This window comes from Eumetopias jubatus, unplaced genomic scaffold, assembly GCF_037043125.1.
Source record: "Eumetopias jubatus isolate StellerSeaLion01/CBP00866 unplaced genomic scaffold, mEumJub1_p1.0 scaffold_14, whole genome shotgun sequence".
In the NCBI taxonomy this organism is placed as follows: domain Eukaryota; kingdom Metazoa; phylum Chordata; class Mammalia; order Carnivora; family Otariidae; genus Eumetopias; species Eumetopias jubatus.
The window spans coordinates 31,667,650-31,682,988 of record NW_028274820.1 but is presented as its reverse complement, the minus strand read 5'-3'; the positions used below and the strand labels follow the sequence as shown (position 1 = coordinate 31,682,988).

General features: G+C 35.5%; 1 pseudogene; it reads right to left on the bottom strand.

The window, feature by feature from the left end:
- Window positions 1-13,763: 13,763 nt before the first annotated feature.
- Window positions 13,764-14,529, bottom strand: LOC114220066 (elongation factor 1-alpha 1 pseudogene; annotated as a pseudogene).
- Between the last annotated feature and the right edge of the window lie 810 nt (window positions 14,530-15,339).

Genomic DNA, 15,339 nt, shown 5'->3' with positions numbered 1-15,339 from the left:
AGCGTGTTTCCTGCTGGGCCATGAATGATAAACTTCTTTGTCTCTGGCCCAGGAGTCTTGTGTGTTCCGCCAGCATCTATAAAATTATGGCAGGCTAAATTGTAGCGTCTAGGGTAAAATCTCAAACCCTTCCACAATCTTTACAGTAGTGTATCATACAGAAAAGGTCAGGAACTGAAAGTATTGCTTCCAATAAGTAGTGCAATGGGGTCTGTACTGGCCAAGAATTAACATGAAAATTCTCCTAAAGCAGGGTTGAACAAAAGAAAAAAATGAGCTCTCACAAGTTACTAGGAGAAGATGACAGACTAAAAAGACAAGCAACTGTTCACCAAAGGGATTCCTTGTGTCTTGGACATGATTATTAGCCTGAGACCATAAGGCCTAATTTTATTAGTCTCCTTATTCTTGTTTCTGTAGGTTATCACAAAGAAATCCAAATCCATACCATTCTTCAGTGCCTTTGTTCTAACACCCATATAGCTCCTCTCCTGTCTCCGCTGGACCTCCCTGCACAAACTCCTTATCCTCCTTCCTGATTTTTATTTTTCCCCAGCACTCATGACCATGTTATTATATTATGTAGGACTTTGTTTGACTTTTTCCACTAGAATATAAGCTCCAAAATGGTAGAGACTTTTGTCTGTTCTATTCACTTAATCTCTACTTCTAGAATAGAGTCTAGCATTGCATAAATAATAAACATTAATCAGGATGAATTAATTAGTAGATGAACAGAGGAACAAGAATGGGGGACTGTGGTTAAACATTTCACTTTATTTCAAGACTTTCATTTCCTTTGAGCCTTCCTTCCCAGACCCACTTCTTCTTAAAGCATGGCTTTGATCTGGATCCTTAAATGGCTAATATGACATGTTTTCAAGTTTATCTAAATAGAAAAATACATGCCGCTCTAAAAGGAAAACATAAATATAGCGTGCTTCCCTTGGGATGTATAAATTTGAAGCTGGTGATCAGACAACTTTGTGGGGTGACAGCGCATAGAAAGAAAAAAATGTGTTTCACACCTGTCTGAAATGCAAGAAATTTACAAGGGGTTAATGTTAGTTAATTGTGATTTTTTCCCCCTAAAAATAAAACTACATCATTGTTAGCAGGTGATTGTTTAGTATTTATCCACACAGTCCAGTTGTATTTAGTAATTTCTATATATACACTCACACATATATAAACACATATACATAAATATGTATTTTTTAAAAGATTTACTTATTTTAGAGAGAGAGAGAGAAGGAGAGAAAGTGCAGGGAGGAGGAGGGGCAAAGGGAGAGGGAGAGTGAGTGTCTGAAGAAGACTTCTTGCTGATTGAGGAGCCCAATGGTGAGCTCAATCTCAAAACCGTGAGATCACGACCTGAGCCAAAACCGAGAGTCAGAGGCTTAACCGACTGTGCCACACAATATCCCTATAAATATGTATTTTTAAAACATATATGTTGTTTTTTCAATGATGAGAAGAACAAAACAAAGAAAATATACAAATAACTTGGGTGTAATTACTCTAGAAGTACCACTGTGTGAAATTAGAGGAACAAGAATTGTAGATTTTGTTCTTTTTTCAATGTGTAGGAAGAAATATTTCATGGCCTTTTATGTATAAATAACGTGCTCTTGGTTGTTGTAAAACTCTAAAATATGTTCCTGAAATTTACTAAGAATAAATTTCATTTTTTTCAAAAAGTTAATATTCAAATTATGACATGTAACTTATTTTTGACTGTCAGACTGTTCAAGTTGGATTTTTAAACTTTATCAATACCTATTGTTATACTGTACTCAAATGTTAAATATTTCTAAGTAGATTTGCAGATTGCCATATCATAAGAGACTACTTATAATTGTTAATGATTAACTAAGAATACACAGCAAGAGAATTAAATCCTAACAGAGGATCAGAAAGAACTTATTACAACATTATTCATTTACCTTTATTCTGTAAGAAACAACTTAAGCAAAAAACACCTGCCAGTGATGACCTACTACCTCTAAACAGAAACTTTGGCTAAAAGTCAGAAATAAACACCTGTTTACTAGATCTATCTTAGCCCAAGTGAAAAGGAAGGAAAGAAGGAAGGAAAGAAAAGTAAAGAAAAGGAAGAAAAAGGAAAGAGAAGTGTGTATTCCATTCAAAGTTAAAGCTATGATTGCACTATTTTTTATTTTTGGAGCCAAAAATTTAATGATGAAAATAATAGAGTCAGTCCAGATGGGTGGTTTGAACTCTGCATCAGAAGTTGAACATCAAGTATGTGGTTTTGCTGATGGGAGGTTAAAATTAGCAGTTTAAATTAGTGAGACACAAAGTATTTTGTTCAAAAAGTTGACCTTAAGTTCTTTAAATGTCATGGCATGCTTTTAAAATTATCCAAAAATAATGTTCTCATCTTGTCTCATCCAACTCCCTTTCAGTTATCTCCCACCTGCTCTCCCTTCCTTGCCCACATTTAAGTGAAAAGGGGACCAGAATATTAAAGTTTAAATAAATGCAATGAATTATTTTTATGCTGGAAAGGGAATGTGTTAAGATAAAAGCTTATTAGGGAATTCTAGAGTTTCAGAATTCAGAAATATTTGCATAATGTCATTAATATTTTTAGAGCCTTGGATTTTCAAACATTTAAAAATAGATGTAGACTTTACCCAGAGAAAAAAATTACAGGTGCATGCACATAATCCCACATCAGACACGCTCTTACCCTTACCCATATACTCACACACAGACACTGTTATACATATTTGCATATATTCTGACTTGCACACATTAACAAAAGCTCTTGTAGATTCGTATGTTTTTATAAAGAACCATATATTCCTGATTTCTGTTTAGAGAATCAGAATAAAAATTTAATTTAATCAGAGGTCAGCAAAATATGGCCCGTGGGAAAAACCCAGCCCAGTCGCTGATTTTATAAATGAAGGTTTATTGGAGCACAACCTAACTCAGTTATCTGTGTATTATTTATGGTTGCTTTCATGCTGTAATTACAGAATGGATACAAGACAGTATGACCCTCCAAAGCCTAAAGTACTTGCAATCTAGCCATTTAAAGAAAATGTCAGCCAAACCTAGAATATGTGTGGGGAAACAGAAAATTCAAGTAATTTGTAACCTACTCTTAAGAATGATCTGACAGCATGGGGAACTGTGTAAGACCATTTTCTGCCCAAAGATCCTACAATGATGGATAATATGCAAGAAAATTATAAAATAAGGTTTTAACTCTGCACATACCAGGGAACTGCAAGTGAGATTTCTCCACAGATTCTCATGAGGCTGCCCTAAGGAACAGGAGACAGAACTCTACCCACTGACCAAGAAGCCATGAGGGATCCTAATATGCACTCAGGGTCAAGGTTCCTTAGGAAGGGAAGGAGAAGAAAAAAGAAAAATTGCCACTTATGAAATAAATCAAACTTCTAGCCTATGCTACCAAAAAGTCAGAGTCTGAATTTATACTGCCAAACCAAAATATTAGTATGATCAAATCTACCTGCTATACAGAGAGGTATTTCCACAATTAAGCCTTCATAGAACTGCCATAAATTAACCAGTCTGCATTAAAGATTAGTTTACAACCCAAAATTAAGAAAAATAAAAGAATCCACAATTAGAGAGCATCAAAGACAGCCCATAAAGGAGGAACAGCACCCAGAAACTTAATAGAAAAATATACACCAAAAACAATAAAATATCTAGGAATAAACTTAACCAAAGAGATAAAAGACCTGTACTCTGAAAATTATACAACACTGATAAAAGAAATTGAAGATAACACAAAGGAATGGAAATATTCCATGCTCTTTGATTGGAAGAACAAATGTGTTTTGTTTTACTTTTATTTTCTTAAAGATTTTATTTATTTATTTGACAGGGAGAGAGAGAGAGCATAAGCAAGTATAAGCAGCAGGAGCAGCAAAGGAAGAGGGAGAAGCAGACTCCCTGCTGTCCAGGGAACCCAATGTGGGGCTCCATCCCAGGATCCCGGGATCATGACCTGAGCCAAGGCAGATGCCCAATGGACTAAGCCACCTAGGTGCCCCAGAAGAACAAATATGGTTAAAATGTCTGTACCAACGATGTGGATGGAACTAGAGGGTATTATGATGAGTGAAATAAATCAATCAGAGAAAGACAAGTATCATATGATCTCACTGATATGAGGAATTCTTAATCTCAGGAAACAAACAGGGTTGCTGGAGTGGTGAGGGTGGGAGGGATGGGGTGGTTGGGTGACAGACATTGGGGAGGGTATGTGCTATGGTAAGCACTGTGCATTGTGTAAGACTGTTGAATCACAGACCTGTACCTCTGAAACAAATAATACATTATATGTTAAGAAAAAAAAAATAGTAGGAAGGGAAAAATGAAGTGGGGGAGTAGGAGGGGGAGACGAACCATGAGAGACTATGGACTCTGAGAAACAAACTGAGGGTTCTAGAGGGGAGGGGGGTGGGGGGATGGGTTAGCCTGGTGATGGGTATTAAAGAGGACACCTATTGAATGGAGCACTGGGTGTTATAGGCAAACAATGAATCATGGAACACTACATCAAAAACTAATGATGTAATATATGGTGATTAACATAACATAATAAACTAAAATTTTAAAAAAATGTCTGTACCACCCAAAGCAATCTACAGATTTAATGCAATCCTTATGAAAAAAATATCAGCAGCAGTTCTCAGAGAGCTAGAACATACAATCCTAAAATTTATATGGAACCACAAAAAAACCCCAAATAGCCAAAGTAATCTTGAAAAAGAAAAACAAAACTAGAGGTATCACAATTTCTGACATTATTACAAAGCTGTAATAATCAAAACAGTATGGTAGTGGCACAAAAACAGGCACATAGATCAAAAGAACAGAATGCCCAGAAATAAACTTACAATTATATGGTCAATTTTCTTTTAAAGGAGGAATGAATATCCAACCAGTGACAAAACAGTCTCTTCAACAAATGTGTTGGGAAAACTGGTCAGCAACATGAAGAGTGAAACTGGACCACTTTCTTTCAGCTTACACAAAAATCAACTCAAAATGAATTAAGAACCTAAGTGTGAGACCTAAGAATATAAAAATCCTTGACAAGAGTACAGGCAATAATCTCCGACATTGGCTGTAGCAACATTTTTCTAGAGTTGCCTCCTGAGGCAAGGGAAATTAAAGCAAAAATAAACTATTGGGATTACATCAAATAAAAAGCTTCTGCACAGCAAAGGAAACAATCAACAAAATTGAACTGATAACCTACTGAATGGGAGAAGATATTTGCAAATGACATAGCTGATAAATGGTTAGTATACAAAATATATATTAAAAAAAACTTCTACAATTCAACACCCAAAACCAAATAATCTAGTTAGGAAAATGGGCAGAATACATGAACATGTTTCCAAAGAAGACATCTAGATGGACTAAGAGAGATTGATTTTGAGAGAAAAGCAACCTAGTGCAGCATTCCAATAGTGTCCACATATGGATGGCATGAATTTGAGCTTGGGAGAAGAGAAAAATAAAATGGAGAGGGAGAAATACCTACAGCAGAAAGAGAAGTCATTTATAAAAGCTGGAGGGAAAAAAAAAAACCCACAAATTTCACAAGAAAAGGGCATGCTCAGTGCCCTTGAGAATAGGTGGAAAATATAACTAACTAAATCTTCCCCTTGAGGGCGGGTGGCTGGGTGGCTCAGTCGGTTAAGTGACTGCCTTCAGCTCAGGTCATGATCCTGGAATCCCGGGATCGAGTCCCACATCGGGCTCCCTGCTCAGCAGGGAGTCTGCCTCTCCCTCTGACCCTCTTCCTTCTCATGCTCTCTCTCTCTCATTCTCTCTCTCTCAAATAAATAAATAAAATCTTAAAAAAAAATCTTCCCCTTGATACATAACTTTGAAATGCAGAGCATTAAGTTTCTAGAGAGAAAGTAAAGGAGAATTTCATCAGATTTTCATCAGAGAGGAATCTACAAATAAAATTGTGCAGTATCTTTAACACTTTGATTGTAAAATTCCATTTGGAACCTAAAATTCTCTGTCTACCAAGACCACTAGACAGAAATTTTACTTCCCATGTTTTCTCTCCTCCTGTGTCTCCCATGCTCCCTGTATCTTCCCTCCTCCCTTCCTATCTTTGTTTCTTTTTAAGGATGTTCTTTGAACATATTACTAAGAGAAATATGAGTTATAAGTAAAATAAAGGAAGACTATATCCACAATAGTGAAGTTCATCTAGAATTCCAGCAAAACGGAAACAGTAACTTGGTATGTGCATTAAGGAGAACTTGAAATACAACAATAAAATAAGAATGTAAGTAGAGGGACATCTAAAGAAGAAATAGTCTTGAAGAAAAGGAACTGATTACATACCAAAAAATATATATGGAATAAATAGTCCACGCTAAAGAAAGCTCACATTACTTCAGTCAATAAGAACAGCATAAAAGTGAAATAGAAATTCTAGAAAAAGGAAAACAAGACAAGCCGGATTTGAATATAAAATTAATTGTAACAAATCGCACTCTTGAGACCTAGATGACGAGTAAGAAAACAGAATCCATTTCAACAAAGTGTGAGTTCCATTCTTGAGCAGCTCGGAGCTAGGACACTGACCCAGAGAGAAAGAAGTTTGTCATCAGTATATGATTGTCTATGCAAGTAGCATGGTTCTAAGGCATAGAATTTAAACATTTATTTTCATCTTGGCTGAAAACTTCAATATTCAACAGTGTAAATTTTAATCAGCCTAGACAACATGAAAGCAAAGATTATAACTGCCAGAAAATGACTGATGGGAAATTCATGCCATGAGGGATCCTAATATGCACTCATATTAGGAGGAATTTTCTCCATTTGAGAGGCAAGTCAAGAGGCACCATGTAAACCAGTTAGGACAAAAAAATGGAAGTTTCAATGTATTACTTAAATATCCTAGAACCAAAAAAATTAAAATAATATGAGTAGTGACAAGATGGTGAATTTGATCTACACTCAGCCATCATAGCAGTAAGTCATGAGATAATTTCTAAAGATAAATAAAGAACACAGACCACATTATTCAGTGATATGGAGGTAACAATCAGATTTGTGAGAAGTGGTACTGGGATGGGCGAGGACTCCGGCTTTCAGTTATGGCCCCTGATTTTTTTTTTGTACCATGCATATATTAAATATGAAATATGTATATTAAATATGAAAAAACAAATCAGTGCACTGTATACATGTCTGTTTTGAAATTTTAATTATGAAACTAATAACTTATTACAGATACATTTCAAACATAGGCAAAACTTATTTTTATGGGCCATCAAGTAATAGTTTTCCTATGTTAATTTAAAATAAATTTAACATAATTTTCAGTAGTGACCTTTACTCACTCTCAATTTACTCACATGTTCTGCCTGTAATCAAATTTAACAGTTTTCATATAAATGTAATAAGGTTCATTTATTACATTTAATTGGTCTCAACTTGTCAGTGGGTACTTAACAAAATTTAGTCCACATTGCAGTGATATTAGAAAAAATAATGTCTTAAGCATAATAGACAAGGGCTAAATGACTTTATCTAAATAAATCAATTACAGAGTAACTGATATCAATTCAACTAGGAAGTTCATCCTTGGCTTTACTTCACCCAGTATTTATAATGAATTAACCAAGGATAATTTTCTTTATTTGCCAACCAATAAACTCACCAAATGTACTAACATTCTTTTTTCACATCAAAAATTGTGAACATGTTTAGTGTTTTTAATAAATATCCATCTACTTTCTAATAAGTACTAGTGTGGTTTTAAAATGGATAAAGGCAAAGAATTGACAAGCCATTTCAGAGTAAGAAGGAACTATGTGGAAAATACTGAAGTAGAGGTGGCTTCATGTGCATGCAACTTAGGCAATCACACAGAGAGCCCCAAGCTGAAAAGAACCTCACACTTGGTTTTATCCTCTGCTATGGCTGTCTTGTAAATGTTAATAATTTAACACAAGGCAGGCGCCTGGGTGGCTCAGTTGATTAAGCGACAGCCTTCTGCTCAGGTCATGATCCTGGAGTCCCGGGATCAAGTCCCGCATCGGGCTCCCTGCTCAGCAGGGAGTCTGCTTCTCCCTCTGACCCTCTTCCCTCTCGTGTTCTCTATCTCTCATTCTCTCTCTCTCAAATAAATAAATAAAATCTTTAAAAAAAAATAATTGAACACGAGGCCCCACATTTTCATTTTTTACTGGGTCCTGCAAATTATGCAGATGGGGCCTTCAACAAATGGTGTGCTTGGAGAAAGAACACAAGTACACCTTTCTGGAAGAAAATCTGAATTACTCTATTTTTATTCTACTAAAGTCTTCACTTTTTCTCTGATTTTTTTATTCCTATAGTTTTTACTTCTTGGGTCCCTAGAGACTGAAAGCAAAATTAATATGAATAATGGTATTTAATCCTTAAAATACATAATTTAGGAAAGAAAAGATTAAGTAGGGGTGAAATTTTTTCTAGAGTTTTAAATATTTTTTCTTTCAATAAGTCATTATTCAACATTTTCTTTAGCCCAGATATGGATGTGAGGTCTAGAAGATATATACATGCAAAGTTTCCTCTGATATTAAAAATGGAGACTTTTTTTGTGTGTGTCATGTTTTAGTTGTTAAAAAGACTTTTGGAAACCAATTTAAAATTTAAACATAGATTTGTTATGTCATACCTCTGGCCATGTAGGCTTTAGAAATAATGTGTTAAAATTAATTTGCTGTATTATTCCTTTGCTCTTAGGAAAGAAGAATCTTATCTAGACTATAATTATTTTTCTAAACTAATTTAGTCCTAGTGTTCCAAGATCAAAGGCCAGGGTATGTAAATGAGGTAATTTGCTATCTTCCCCAATGGGTAGGAGAGAGAAAATTATCCACCTGTGGCCTCAGTCTTTCAAGAATGCTGGCAAAGAAAGTAGCAGATTAGTTGATCAAAAGTAGTTGATTAGTTGATCATGGTATCCACTGAAAAACTACCAACCCCAAAGCCCACATTTTAATTACATTCAGTAATTAGAATTTGAGTACTTTAAGGTATCTCTCCTAAGTTTTTCTCAAGATCAGAACTCTGATTACTATTCAAACACATAGAGGGAATGTAAGTTCCAAACATGGTGGCCTATGCTATAAATGGGCTATCTTATTTTACCTAAGAGTAAGAATTTTTTCCCTTGTTTTTAGAGAAACTGTGCTTCTCTGTAATGTATGATTACTTAGCAGATTTGTACTTAAAGGTTAAAAATGCACAGGGTGTTTCTCAAGATATTCTATCTAAATACGGTAAACTTGTCCCCTAAAGTTACCTGAAACAGCAGTTTCCCTAAAATAACAGAGATTAAACTACTAAAATCATTTATGGTAGGAAACATGGGCTTGGGCAATAAGGAATAGTAGGTGTAGGTATAGGAGACCACAAGAATTTCTCATTTAGCATGTCCTCCAAGACCCTATTCACTCTTTAAGTCTTACACAGCTTTTAGCCAAAGCTGAGAATGTTCATTTTACAAAGAACGATGACAATAAAGTAAATGATAATTTAATATAAATTAAGTGCTAGTGATATAAACCAACAAGTTACCATCTGTGTATTAGGAAAAATCAGATTTGGAGGGCAAATAATTCAGCTTTATTTATGAATGGTATCTAGATGAAGAGTTATCTAAGCATAAATGAAGATTATCAGACTGACCAGGTGATCTTGGAGTCCACTCCACTTATAACTTGATGTGATACTACTTGATGCCACATTTGAATAATCAAGTTCCCTAACAAAGCTTTTAAAGTGATTAAAAGTTTTTGATGTACTGTTATTTTACCTACATCTTCAAACAAGACACTTACACTAAAAGTAGTATGTTGCACATTTATGTGACATATGATTTATTTTCTTATCTGTATATTACTGTATATTTTAATATTATCAAAGAATATACAGTAAATATTTATAATAGGAAGGCATAAATTTAAGGTCTGTCATAGATTTCTGAAAACAACACTGAGGTTATTTCTTACGATTTTTGTAGAAATCTATTTTCTTTATTCTTTCTGTTGGAGGGAGGCAGTATTAATCCCATGCTGACTTGGTGCCAATAAATGGGAAATGTCAGCTAGGCTCCTAACAGGGAGGCCAGGGAGTGTCAATAAGGGAATGTCGTTGGAATTAAGAAAATGCAAAACCTCAATATCTAGCTTTTAAAACACCAGTCCCTTATCTTTTTGCCTCAGGGTTCAAATGAATACAAAGGCCAAGTCTGAAATAAGTAAATGGGGGATGACATCATTATCTAATAACAAAGAGAAAATAGACTTAACAAGATTAGTTGTCTGCACAATCTTTCTGATAATTTGTAACGCTAATACTAAATACAACACTTAAGCAACTTCATTTTAAGCTAAGTACTTTTGGGGTCCTAAGATCCAGTTACATGCCCTTAACCCTCTTTACTTTCCTTACAGCAATGTTCACAATATTTCTTTTTCGTTTTTAATTTTTATTGCTAGTATTTTAAGTTCTCTAAGGGCAGTGACACATCTGTCTTGCTGAGTAGTATATGTCCGTTGTCCAAAAAATGCTAGGCACCCAAGAAACATTTGACGAGTGAAATTAAGAACACAATTGTTTTAGTTCAGTTTAGTCAAACAGTTGTTTCTTGAACACCTGAGAAAGGTTGAGATCACAAAGATTAATAAAGCAGGGCACTGTCATAAAAGGCAGGCACACTGAGAGTATATGATATTCTGTACCTAAGGGCCCAGGAGGCTCTAAGTCTGTATAAGATGCTAAGGGAGCAGAGTCAGAACAGCCAGCAAGTTCCAACAAGACTTTGTCTAAACTGAATCCTAAAATTAAACCAAGGACTTGCCAGTGAAATCAGGATGATAAAGCATTTTAGGCCAGAGGAACAGATTAAGAAATTTCAAAGCATGAGAAAACATGATGTATGGGGAAAAAAATTAAGTCATTGACTATGTTTTTAAATTAAGCAATGGTTCAAAGTCACTTTTGTCAAATGTTTCTATTTAGAAGGGTTATAAGACTACAGTATCAACTTTTACATTTAATTTTTACCAAGAAAAAGTATCACGACATGAAAAAGAAGTTGTACCGTTTGTGGATATTTGGGCTTAGTCTGTAACAGCAGAATGCAAACCATGACTAAGTGTAATATAGGCCGCTCTCAGAGGAGCTCTCAAGAAGAAAATATACATTATAGTTAATGTATAAAATGTATGTTTATGTATTTTTGTAACTATGACCAGAGAGGTATAAGTTATTTTCCTACATAGCTCACCTATATACTTAAAAAAAAATACTTCTTAAATACATTCTTATTGTAGGGAATTTTTTCCCTAGTAGATTATGTATTACCGTATACATACCATACTGGGCACTGAACAACTTACCATTACAGAAATTACTTGGAACATTACAATGAGGGGAATTTTTAGAGTTACTTCTACCCTAGCCTATTTATAAACTTTAGAAATAAAGAAAGAACAGTTGTTATTCTAAAATCTACTTAATGTTCTGCTTTAGGTGTCTTGAAATTCTTCATTTTTAAATAAGGGCCCTGCATTTTCATGTTACATTCTGTCAAATTATGACAAATTATGTAGCCAATCTTGCTTATTTCTCTTTTGCTTAATACAGAGAATTATTATTATTTGTTGTTTTGTTATTAGGAAGATTCAACGGCTCTCACAATAAAAATGATAGCTCCCAACTCTCTCTCTCCATATGTAGACAGATATAGATAGGTTTCCATTAACCACTATGGTGCAAGAAATTAACACAATTGAAAGTTATCAATAGATTCTCTGATATTAAAATTAAAAGCCTGACTCAAAAGAAAGAAAGGTGTTAGAGTTTAATATGTATCCGTCTAAAAACGAAAGAAGGATTTTTTTTTTTCTTTTCTGGGACCTCAGTCAACACAACTTGCTCCCCTTTGAAATAGCTGCAAATTTTAATCTCAAATATATTTCTAGAGAAAATTCCACATTTAGCTAGAATGATAAAGGTTGTATTAGACTAACTGTTCTTGTGGAAACTAAAACAAGTGTTTTTTTTAAGATGCTTAAACCCATCAGAAAAACAAAGGCAGCTGGGATTTAAGGAGTGTCACTATTATGGAACTAAAATTAAATGAGCCCCAAAGGCCTCATATAATCTCATCTTCAAATAAATAATACTTGCATTGGAGGAGATGCTGAGAATGTTAAAGCAGACACCAAAGAGTCTATAACACTAATCAGGGTTTCTAGAATATACACAGTGAAGACAAAAACTGGTTTTACAGCTTGACAAGAATGAGGGACTATGGTTAAAATTCAGGCTTTCGTGTCAGACCTTGAAAGAGGTAAACTCTAGAAGGAAAAAAACAGACAAATGTGAGCTGGAGTAAGATGATCTGCCTATACTCCATTTGCCTTTAGGAAGAAAATTAAATACAGTGTGGAGAAACAAAACATCATCTCGGGCCTTTGCTATTGTTCATGTACAATGCATTCAACAAAAATTATCCCGAGTAAGAATAAGACCAAGTGACAAAAATCAAGAAGAACAGAGATAAAACAATAAACCCACAAGTGATCCAGATACTGGAGTTTTCAAAATGGACTTAAACTACTAATTTTAATAAAATGGATTTTTAAAAGATGGATAATTTCACTGGGGAATTATAATCTATTTATTTAAAAAAAGGCAAATACTCTTAGACATTAAAAATATAATATCTACAAATAGATGTTGAAGATACAATGGAAGAGAGGATTAGGGAATTCAAAGACTGATACAGCCAGGTAGAAATGTGAAGAAAACAGAGATGAGAATTATAGAAAAGTCTGAAAGAAACATATGAATACGTTAGAAAGATTCAAAATGTGTGCAAATACAGTTCCAGAATAGAGAAGATGAGAGAATGGATGTTTGAAGAAATTCAAGCTGAAAATTTTCCAAAAATGTATGAAACTTATCAAGCCACAATTTCAAAAATAAGTGTGAATACACAGTAGTATAAATATAAAGCCAAAGCACAGGCAGGCTTATACAATTAAAACTCTGAAACCAAAGAGAAAGAAATACTTAAAGCAGTAGAGAAAATAACACCAATTTCCTTCAAACAAGTAACTAAGCTTAAAAATGTACTTTCAATATAAATTTCTATGTTACATTAGTTTATTAATTTTTCTTCCCCTTCCCCCATTACACTTGGGGTTGTAATGGGTCTCAAAATTCTGTGACAGATTTTTGGTCAAGTTGTTTCCATTAAAAAGTACTGATTTTAAAAACTAGTAACTTAAAATTGCCACACACACACACACACACACACACACACACACACACACACAAAATAAGCAAATAGTCCACAAAACCTCCTTTCTTTTTTTTTTAAGATTTATTTATTTATTTGAGAGAGAGAATGAGATAGAGAGAGAATGAAGAGGGGGGAGGGTCGGGGGGAGGGTCAGAGGGAGAAGCAGACTCCCTGCTGAGCAGGGAGCCTGATGCGGGACTCGATCCCGGGACTCCAGGATCATGGCCTGAGCCGAAGGCAGTCGCTTAACCAACTGAGCCACCCAGGCGCCCCCTCCTTTCTTTCCAAAGGTTTTACGATGCATCATTATCATTAACCAGTCTTTTTACTATTAAACTTAAATGGCCAACTGACACAAAGAGTTCTGAGACTGTTCTTCCACCGATTAAGACTGGGGTGGCAGCTATTGGGGAGAATATTCATTTAGCCTTCCGAATTTCTGGGCAGACCTGGTGACCTTGCCAGATCCAGCTGCCTTCTTATCCACTGCTTCAGTGATACCCACAGCAACTGTCTGTCTCATATAACCAACAGCAAAATGGCCCAGCTAGTCAGAGAAACTCTCAACACACGTAGGCTTGCCAGGAAACCTATCAACGATGGCAGCATCACCAGATTTCAAGAACTTGGCACCATCTTTAGCTCTTTTTTCTAGAACAATGATTAATCTTTTCCTTCAGCTCAGCACACTTGCAAGCAATGTGAGCTGTGTGACAATCCAGCCCAGGTGCATATCCGGCACTGAATTGGCCTGGATAGTTCAGGATAATCAAATGAGCCATGAATCCATCTGTTTCCATCGCTGAGTCATTTTTGCTGTCACCAGCCACATCACCACAATGAACATCTTTGACAGATAAGTTCTTGCCATTGAAGCCCACACTGCCCCCAGGAAGAGCCTCACTCAAAGCTTCATGGTGCATTTCAACAGACTTTACTTCAGTTGTAACACTGACTGGAGCAAAGGTGACCAGGTTTAAGAACACCAGTCTCACAGAAATGGAATCCATTTTGTTAACATCAACAATTAGTTGTTTCACACCCTGTGGATAAGCCAGAAGGGCATGCTCATGGGTCTGTGTATTCTTGGAGATACCCACTTCAGATTCACTGACACCAGCAGCAATAATCAGGACAGCACAGTCTTCCTGAGATGTGCCTGTAACCATGTTTTTGATAACATCTCTGTGTCTTGGGGTATCAACGGAGGTCCCATAATACTTACTGGTCTCGAATTTCCACAGGGAGAGATCAGTGGTGATACCACATTTGTGTTCAGCTTTCAGTTTAATCTAAGATTCCGGAACACTTGAAGGAGACCTTTCTCATCCTGGCAGCCTCCTTCTCAAATTTTTCAATAGTTCTTTTTTGAATCCCGCCACATTTGTAGATCAGAGGACCAGTAGTGGTAGACCTGCCTGAATCTACATGTCCAATAACAACAGTGTTGATGTCTTTTCCTTTCCCATTTTTGTTTAGGCTTGGTGGTGGTTTTCATAACACCTGTGTTCTGGCAGCAAACCCATTGAGAAAAAGCAATTTATTGATTTTTCAAGATTTTCTTACAGGATAGTTGTTTTAAGCTGTGGCTACACAACAGAGGATTAAAAAACTCACCAATTATGTATCACATGAGATAAAGACAAAAAATATTTTAGATGGGGATAGATATCAAGGAATAATGAAAGACAGAGGCTATGAAGTGAAAAAAAAAAAGGTTGCTATTTAAGCAATTTGAGAAAATATTTGACAAGGACGACATGTGGACATCTGGGGGGAGCATTTTCCAGGCCAAGGAACAGACTGTGCAAAGGACATGAGTGGGCGCATGCTTGGTGTGTGATCAAGAGTAGGCGGTCAGGGCTGAATGAGTAGAATGAAGCGTAAGAGGGGACCAACTCATGAAGGTCTTATACTGTATTAAGAATTTGGGCTTTTTAAATAGAATGAGAGGCAAAGCCATCGGATAATTTTGAGGC